Genomic DNA, 10096 nt, shown 5'->3' on the forward strand with positions numbered 1-10096 from the left:
CAATTACCGCTGGTAAGCCTAACTTCAGTTCTGGGCAAATTGTTTGAAACTATAGTAAAGAACAGAATTTTCAGACACATGAACACAACTTGTTGGGGAAGAGTCAACATGTTTTTTGTAAAGGAAAATCATGCCTCTCCAATCTACTAGAATTCTTTGAGAGGGTCAACAAGCATGTGGACAAGGGGGATCTAATGAATATAATGTATTTCGATCTTCAGAAAGCCTTTGACAAAGTCCTTTACAAAAGGATCTTAAGCAAAGTAATCTGTCAAGGGATAAGAGGGAAGGTCCTCTCCTAGATCAGTAACTGATTAAAAGATAGGAAACAAAGGGAAGGAACAAATGGCCATTTTTCAGAGTGGAGAGAGATAAATAGTGGTGTCCCCCAGGGGTCTGTACTGGAACCAGTCCTATTCAACATAGTAATAAATCATCTCGGGAAAGGGGTAAACAGTGAGGTGGCAACTTTTGCAGATGATACAAAACTACTCAAGATAGTTAAATCCAGAGCAGACTGCAAAGAGTTGTAGAAGTGGAGAAAGGGATAAAGGGAATTTGAACATAGAGATCTTAGGCTAACAAAGTCAGGCTGACACTGACTCTAATAATGCAAGACTTGAAGACCTAGGTGAGTAGAAAGTGAATGGGAGCAGACTGTAAGAGATACTCTTTTGACGTTGTGTTAGATACGAATGGAATGTAGACTGTGGCAGAAATTAATGAGAAAAGTGAGATATCAGGAAAAGCTTGCCTAATTGTTTACCTAGCAGAGACATGCCCGTGGGTGCTCTTCCATGCATATTGCAATTGCTCAAAATAAACCTGCCTCTGACTTGTTGCTCCAAACTCAGAATGAGGACTTGTTTTTCTCCCACAGAGTTAAAAAGGGCCCTCACACAACTGGTGTCCTTCTGGCCTCTGTTTGCCGGAAGCTGGGAATGGGTGACAGAGGATGGATCATTTGATGATTACCTGTTCTGTTCATTCCCTCTGAAGCACCTGGCATGGGCCACTATTAGAAGACAGGATAGTGGGCTAGATGAACCTTTGATCAGACCCAGTATGGCTGCTCTTATGTATATACTGGTTAAGTGTGAAAATATGTATTTTTCCTCAAACCTAATCCTAAGTATTTTTAAAAGATGTTTTCACCCATGTATCATTTGGAAAAAAGTAAAGATGTAATACAAAGAATAATTCTCTACCTACGTTCTTATCCTTTTTTCCTTTTCTCCTTTTGAAAGACTATAAAAGGGAGAAAGAGCAGGAAAATAAAATTAAAAAAAAACTGAAAAGGAAAACATTTTGTCTTGGTTTCCAAAATCCAAATGGAAATGATATTTTAATTCAAAATGTGGAAATATGAGACATTATTTAAAATTCATCATTCGTTGCTGAGAGCATATTATCTTTCAAGAATGATAAAGCTAAAAATAAAATATCAAATGTTTAGAAACCAAAAAAGATTTAAAGTTGTGCTTTTCAAACAAGGCACCCAAACTGCTTGAGTTCTTTCCCAATAGAAATGGCAGCCCTACACCCTGGGATTGACATGGTTACAACTACACTGCCTACAGCCACACATCCACTCTTCTTTGTAGCATGTAACACCTGTGCGGCACAGAAAATTGGCTTTGCTACTTGTTACATATATTATTATCTCTGATACTGAGCATACTGCTGTGACCACAGAATGCTATATTCAGGGCAGACAGGACTTTTTTTTAACTTCGTGGTTAATTGCCATTAATTTTTTTAATCAGTTGACAGCCCTAGTACGTATACACACACGCACACACAATTTTGAAAATTTTTGAGAACAATACCATTTTCTAACTAGCTTTACTTCATTTTATTTCTGCATCAGGAAATTTTCTCTTTAAAAGTCTTCACCAGAAAAATGCCACCCCTCCACTGACTTCTTCTGTTACTCTTCCATCGTCCAGGATTCCTGACCTTAGTGGTATGAAGTTTTCACTACAGAACTGGAATGATTCCATGTTGTTTCATTTCCATGGATCTGAATCCCAAGCAAAGATTAATTGGCAGAATGAGACTCTACCTGTATGGATTTACTTGGAGGGGAGAATGAGACTCAGATGTTAGGGCTTTCCCTCATCCCCTCACTTGGTTCTTGTCATACAGACAGAAAGCAGAAGACTAGAATCTGAAGTGCAGGCAATGTGATGTTTATATGGGTTAATCAAGCAGGCACATCCGTAGCTCTGCTTGCCACAGAGCTTTTCCCTGTCCCCCTCCACTTTCTTAGCAGGCATAATTATACTTGTAGTGCATGCCCCTGGTCCTACCCCTTACCATTTATGCTCATTTTGGAGGATTTTGAGTCTTGAGTTTGGTACCACATTTTTTATACCCCATGGGAGAGGTAGGGAGTAAGGCTATGTACCAGCCAGGGTCACCTTTTCTCTGGCTTCTTAATGTTTCTTATGCCTCCCCTCCCCACCAGCCCTCCTTGCCCCTCTTGACTGGTTGGTTCACCTTTTCCCGTTATAGTGGCATCTGGTTGGGCAGAAGCAACACACAGAATCTTTGTTTTTTGTTCACACATGTTAGTAAGAATATAAGAATATCAAATGACCCAACAAAATCCAAAGTTCTATCTCAGACAAATATACAGGCCCGAATGTTATATTGCCATCACTAACAGTGATTATGGAGGAGAGGGAGAACATAGTGAGAATGTAAGGGTTACAATGAATTCAGCATGCTGATGATAACTTGTTCTGTCACCCACTCATGTGATCATTGACAGGTCAGTGGTATTAATGGTCCAGTGTTTGCAGCAGGTCAGGATATATACAATAAAGGAGAGTTTGAGGTTCATTTCAGCAAATAGAGAAACTATTTTGGTAAATTGGTGGAAGCAACCAGGGGAATTATTAAGCCTTACGTCAGGATCCATGACCGACTGGGCCTGAACACCATTTCAAACACTGTTTAGAGGTTTGATTAGACCAAGGGTCGCTGCTGGGTGCTCAGGAAGCAATCAGACTCATGCTCCTGTGTCGATAAGCACAGTCTCACTTGCCTGCAAATTAATTTCAGATCCATCAATAAAGCAAAATAAATATAAAATGACCATTTCCAACTCATGTGTCCTTATGTCCATTTCATAAGGCATTCCCTGTGGTGCAGGAGCATCCAGACTATTCTTCAAATGAATGTGCCCTTGAGAAACAACTGAACCATGAGCATGGAACCCAGGATGTGGGAAGGACCTTCTTCTGCACCAGGATGAATTCTGCTCTAAATTGTAGCCATGTTCCCAGCTGGGTTCTGAAAGTGGGTGCCCTTGAAACCCTGTTGCTGGACATAACCCCTGCAAATTAATCTCTGCTTCATGTTCAGATCCAAGGAAATGATGTAATCAAGAATAAGAGATCAGGTATATTTAGAATACTTAGGTGACATATCAAGTATTAATTAATGTTGTAACACGGGGCCTATGGGCCTCAGACCTGTAAGATATTTAGCTTAGCCAAACAAGGCCTTGGGCCTAAAAATAGACTGACATGAATAGTTAGTTGATGAATAACACTGTCACAAGATAAAACAGTCAAAGGAATAGTTGTGTTATCTGCTGATATTTAAGAAATATATATTGCAATATACAGGTTAAAACTGGTTAGAGTATTTGCAGACACCAGGGTGTCAACAGTGTGCTATTCACTAGTTCTTATGGTGGCTCAGTAACATAAATGCTAATCAGTATAAGGAGGCCTAACTAGTTAGCCTATGAGAAATGGGGAACCACAAAAGTAGCAGAGTGTGGAAGTTCAAATAAGTAAAAAAACCCTTTTTACTTATTTGAACTTCCACACTCTGCTTTATAAATTTGTCTGAAACCCAGTGGACATGAGCGGATCATCATCATCATGTTCCTGTTATGCCTCTGGCATTTAGGGAAGTGAGGAAGCTCCTCCACTCCTATCTGTTTCTGGGAAGTTTTTCAATGGTTCCCCAGCTGTGCCCCAGGTTTTTCTGCTCAGCTTTCACAGCTCTTCACCATATTTTCAGGTGGCCTTGTTTTCATTTGCTTCAGGCGTCCATCTAATTGATACTCTGGTGATAGAATTAGTTTCCATTCAAAGCACATGACCAATCCATCTCCAATGCTTCCTGGCAACGTTGGTGCTCAGATCCTCTTGGCTGCACTGTGTCAATAAACCTTGGTTTCAGATTGTTCTGGGCCAAAAGATATGGAGGATTTTTCTGAGGCTGGTTGTATGGAATGAAGACAGTTTGATATGTCACTTTCTCTTTCCCCAGCATTCTGCACTATAAAGTAGTGTTGGAAGTACACAGCTCTGATAAATCTTGAGTTTGGTTTTGGTGTTGTTTTTCTTCTTTATGGTATTGGGTATGGGATAGGAGAGCGACATCATCTGCAAAGTCCAGGTCTTGAAGGGATGAGAAGAGTGTCTTCTGTTGTATGCCGCATTACCGAGTCAATGGCAATGTTGAAGAGGATTGCAGATATGACACACTCGTGACATATTCCTGTTGTGACTTCAAAACTGAGCTCACGGTGATCAACACTTCATGAAAAGTTGAAATAGAAACTTCTGATGACATTGCTTATACAGAAAGAAATTCCATATGCCTGCAGAATGTTCCATAGGCTGGTCCTTCTCAAAGTCTATGAAATGTATGCCATTGCCATTCTAAGCACTGTTCTATTATATTTCATAGAGTGAAGATCTGGCCTGTGCATCCAGGCACTTTCCGAAAACCAGCTTGCTCTTTTCTGAGAATTCTATCAACTGCTTTTGATATATGCTGGACTATAATCTTACACAATAATTTGCTTGGCACAAATAAAAGTGTGATACCATGCCAGTTTTTACAATCATTGAGAGTTCCTTTCTTTGGTATTTTCACTATAACTCCATTGCTCCATTGGTCCACTCTTCTGGCATTTTTTCCCTTTCCCAGACTGATGTAAATAGAGGGGCCAGGATAGATGCTGCTAATTTAGGATTTATCTTGAACAATTCAGCATTCAAGTTATCCTTGCCAGGAGCTTTCCCCTTTTTTAAGGATTTGATGGCTTGAATGATCTCTTCCTTAGTTGGGGTGTCCGTGTTGATAACAAGATCTTCTTCTGCCTCCTGGATGTTTGCTTCCTCTTTAGGTGGCACCTTGTTAAGCAATTCTTTGAAATGCTCTGTCCAGTGCATTTCTTGTTCTTTTTCGTTTGTTAGTAGGTGTCCTTGTTTGTTCCTGATGAGAGTGTTCGTTGGTGTCTACCGTTTACCACTGATAAGCCGTTTCGTTTTGCAGATGGTTCCTTTTTCACCACAAGCAACTACATCCTCTGCTTGCCTTACCAGATTACCAATATAATGCAGTGTGTCCACTCTCACAAGGGACCTCCCAGTGTGCCTTGCTATACTGCTCATAGTATTTGTCCTTCAGCTTCTGGGATTTTGTGTCTAAAACTTTTTTCTTCAGGGTTCGGCTGGTTTCTATGGCATTCCATGTGCTGGGTATAATCCACTCCTTTCTTCTCTTTTGCCTGTAGCCTAAACAGGCTTCACTGCTCAGTTTACAAATTGCTGAAGAGAGTTCTGTGGCACCTTGTAGACTAAAGACGTATTGGAGCATGACCTTTTGTGAGTGAATGCCCACCTTGTCGGATGAATGTCTGACATGCATCCGACAAAGTGGCTATTCACTCACGAAAGCTCATGCTCCAATACGTCTGTTAGTCTACAGGGTGCCACAGGACTCTCTGCTGCTTTTACAGATCCAAACTAGCACAGCTACCCTTGTGATACTTTATAAATTGCTGTTACTTTGTCCCACTTCTTGTTGATCTCCTCATCTGCATTCCCCTCCTCTTCATCAAGGTCTGCAAGTGCTTGAAACCTGTTCTTTAACTGCAAAACGAAGGTTTTCTGTATTTCAAGGGTCTTTAGCTTGTCAATATCATAACATCTATGTCCCTTGCTTGGTGGACCCACACTTCCTAGATTTAGCTTGATGGAGGCTGTTACAGGGTGGTGGTCCCTGCCAGCATCTGCACCCTTTCACATCTGTCACTGAGCATCACCATTTGCCATTGATCATGATACGGTCAATCTGGTTCTTATCTCTGCTATTTGGAGAATATTGTGTCAGCTTGTGAATTTCATGATGTTCAAATAGTGTTCTACTGATGACTAGGTCATTCATACTACAGAAATCAACAAGCCTTTCTCTGTTTTCATTCATGGTGCCACACCCATGTCTCCCCATTGGTCTGTCGTTATTTGCGTTGTCCTTACTGACCTTGGCATTCAGGAATCCCATGACAATAGATAGGTCATGGCATGGTACTCTCTCTAACTTCGCCTGCAGTGTAAGGTAGAATTTGTCCTTTACTTCTTCATCACTGTCATTTTTTGGAGCATAGCACTAAATTAGGGTGATATTATTATGTTTCCCTTTCAGTCTGGCTCTCATAAGTCTGCTGCTGATGGATATCTATTCAAGCAGGGAATGCTCCACTCCCTTCTTCAAAAGGATGGCAACACCCTCATGGTGTTGTCCATCATCCTGTCCAGAAAACGGCAAAGTTTCTCCCAAGGCTGTTGTTAACCTTCCTGATCCCATCCATCTACTCTCGCTGACACCCAGGATGTGTAAGCTCTAGCATCTCATCTCTGCTGTGATCTGAGCTAGCTTCCCTGTTTTGTACATTGTCCATACATTCCAAAAAACAAGTTTTGTTTTTGTTTTGGTGTTGAGCACTTCAGTCTTCATGCCAGTGGCTTCCTTTCAGCTTTCACCACTGGCATTCATACAGGTCATTGACTCCTGAAGGCCATCACACACAGTAATTGTGAATTTCTCCACCATTGTTTCAATAACATAAGCACATTATAAAATCTATATCCCAGCCTGCATGCCCTCAGAGGTATCAGGAGGACACCCATTGGTGAGGACGGTGACAATGAAGATGATGAGGATGACAAAGAAGATAAGGACTGACACTCTGGGGTTCCACAGAATGAGATGTGAATGATGCCAGTTGTGATGCTGTATGATTAGGGCCCTATCAAATTCAAGATCCATTTTGGTAAATTTCACAGTCATAGCATATCAAAAAATCTGAAATTTCACAGTTTCAGATATTTAAATCTTAAATTTCACAGTGTTAAAACCAAGGGGGTCCCAAACCAAAAGAGGGTAGTGTGGCGGGGTCACAAGGCTAATGTAAGGAGGTCACAGTATTTCCACCCTTAGGTCTGCACCGACTTCAGCGCTGGATGGCTGGAGAATGATGGCTGCTGACCAGACGCCCAGCTCAGAAGGCAGCACCCTGCCAGCAGCAGAGGAGAAGGAAGTGTGGCAATACCATACCACGCCACCCTTACATCTGTGCTGCTGCTGGTGGCAGCTCGGCCTTCAGAGCCAGGTGACCGACCAGCAGATGCCACTTTCTAGCCATCCAACTGTGAAGGCAGAGTGGAGAGTGATGGTTGCTGGCTGGAGGCTCAGATCTGAAGGCTGTGCTGCCACCAGCAACAGCATAGAAGGAAGAGTGACATGATATGGTATTGCTACCCTCGCTTCTCTTCTGCTGATGGCAGTGGTGCTGCCTTCAGAGCTGAGAACCCAGCTAGCAGGTACCACTCTCTTGTCACCCAGCTCTGAAGGCAACACAGAAGTAAAGGTGGCAATACCGCAATCCCCTTACAAAAGCCAGATTTCACGGGCGGGAACAGGGGTGCAAATGTCATGGTCTAACACAAGTTTTTCATGGCCATGAATTTGATAAGGCCCTATGTATGATTGAAGATGACTGTATAATTGTTGCAATTTTATAACAATGGTAGCAACAAATCTTATACTAAGCATATCATGTAAGTTGTCAATGGAAAAGTTACAATCTGTCAAGTATGATTATCCTGGTGAAATCCATGTATCTCCAGATCTGAAGTTATGAATATTGGCTATGTATCTGTATCTCCAAAATGTGTTTTATGCCTGGGTGACACCTCCAGACAGACTTACTTCCAGGCTAGACAGATATGTATTGATGGCCCATTACGGACACTCCACTCTCACAAAGCTCCATTGAAGAAACTCATCCTGCCGAGTAAGCCTTTCCCTTGGATGCCTCAGAAGGAATATGGGCATTGGCTGTGCCTGTGACTCAACAAAGCATGTAAGGCATGTGGTAAGGACATGTGACCCTGGACTCTACCTTGAGTGAGTAATTTTCCATACACAGAGGTTACAGGCTTCATTTGGGACAATAACTTTCCATGCACATGGAGAGGATATAAAAGGCACCAGAGACATCTCCATGTTGCCTCATTCCTGATCCAGTTCTCTGGACTGTGGATTTACAACAAAAAGGAGTATTACAAACTGTGAACTGAGGACCTTCCAATCTTCTGTCACCAGAGAGACTTTTGCAAGCCAGCAGTCTATTCCAACACTGCTATGATCCTGATCTATGAACACTGATGGTCACTTGTATGTAAATGATTCTTTAATCATTCAGTAACTCCTTTCTTTTCTCTTATTAATAAATCTTTAGTTAGTTTACTAAGGATTGGCTGACAGTAACAGTGTGATTGATATATAGAGAGACCTGGAAGTAAGTGTCCAATCCTTTGGAATTGGTAAAACCTTAGATATGGTGAAATGGTTTTTCACGGACCTATGTCCATATTAGACCAATTTGTCTGTATGGCATCCAAGGACTGGAATGCTTAAAGGGGATTGTGTTTTGCTTCTGGTTAACCAATGTGGTGTTACAGGAGCCCTTTTGTTTTGGTGACTCTAATTATAGCATACAGCACCAGTTTTGAGGGGTTGTCTGCCCTGTTTCTTCCAGTCTACCCTGAGTGAGGCATTTTCAGTGTGGTCCATCCCAGGAACCCGGTCACACCAGTCATAGGGCTTAACATTCAGCCCTATCTCTCTATCTGCTGTTGTATTTCAGTATTTGTGGAATTATCTGTGTAGTGGTTTTGCTAACCACTTATCACACGGGACTTGTGATAAATTGCAGTTGTTTCTCATGTGCTTCTTGGGTGTCTCATTCTGATTATACTGGTAATAACCTTCATGATGCTGTAGATGCTCAGTAGACCTAACCCTTACTGACCACTGTGGTCCAAGAAATTAATCAATACAACAGTCCATCGAGACGATGAATCTACAGGGAATATTTTCAGTTCTGCAGCAAAACTGTAAAACTATCGGCCGACAACTGCTAACTTCAACCCACCCATCCCTGTGCCAGTCTTCACATATAACATTCAAAAATATGTAAGAAAATATAGATAATTGCAGAGTATTAGGAATGTGCTAATTTGTCAGGAGAATCATTGCCTTTAAGGCCCCGTCTCTAACTGTTGCACTCAGTGTGCGTGATTATAACAAATACAATTTTTGAACAATCTCTAACTTTCATAGCCTTCCCCCGTTCAATCTGAATTCTAAGCTAATATTTTGATCGTGAAGCAGATTCTTTTTGGCAGTCCAGCCGTGCAAAATGATTGTAAATTCAGAACATCAGGCCATAGGATCAACCCCTGAACAAGAAAACCTTATGATAGTTCAGAACCATCCCAGCAGCCTCCATAATATCTGTCTTCCTCATATCGGCATAGGCAGCATTGCTGGGCAAAACCAAAGTCACCTCTATATCCCAAGTTATCTCTGACTTCAACTGTTGGCAGCTGGGATAAAGTAGAGCAGCTCTGAGCCATCTCTAGTTTATACCTGTGACTGGCCTGGAAGACAGAGGTCTTCCAGTGATTTTCTAGGCCCCTGGAAGTTAGCCACTGTTACTCAGCATTGCAATACCTAGGTCCCTTCATAGATCCCACCCTGGGTGTTAACCCCACCTATTCCATGAAAGGATTAATTGGGCCTGAGAGGCCAATTAACCACCCTGCTGGAGGATGGGCCAGGCCTAATTAGAAATAAAGCACAGGCAGGAGAGAACAGGTTGTTGCCACAAAGAGCTGTGTGAGCTCAGTTGGAGGAATGAGACCCGCAAGAGAGAAGGGGGGGAGCACCCTCTCTCTGTGGAGCAGTCTCAAAGTAGGGAGAGATGAGCAGGCAG

Source organism: Gopherus flavomarginatus, chromosome 12, assembly GCF_025201925.1.
Source record: "Gopherus flavomarginatus isolate rGopFla2 chromosome 12, rGopFla2.mat.asm, whole genome shotgun sequence".
In the NCBI taxonomy this organism is placed as follows: domain Eukaryota; kingdom Metazoa; phylum Chordata; order Testudines; family Testudinidae; genus Gopherus; species Gopherus flavomarginatus.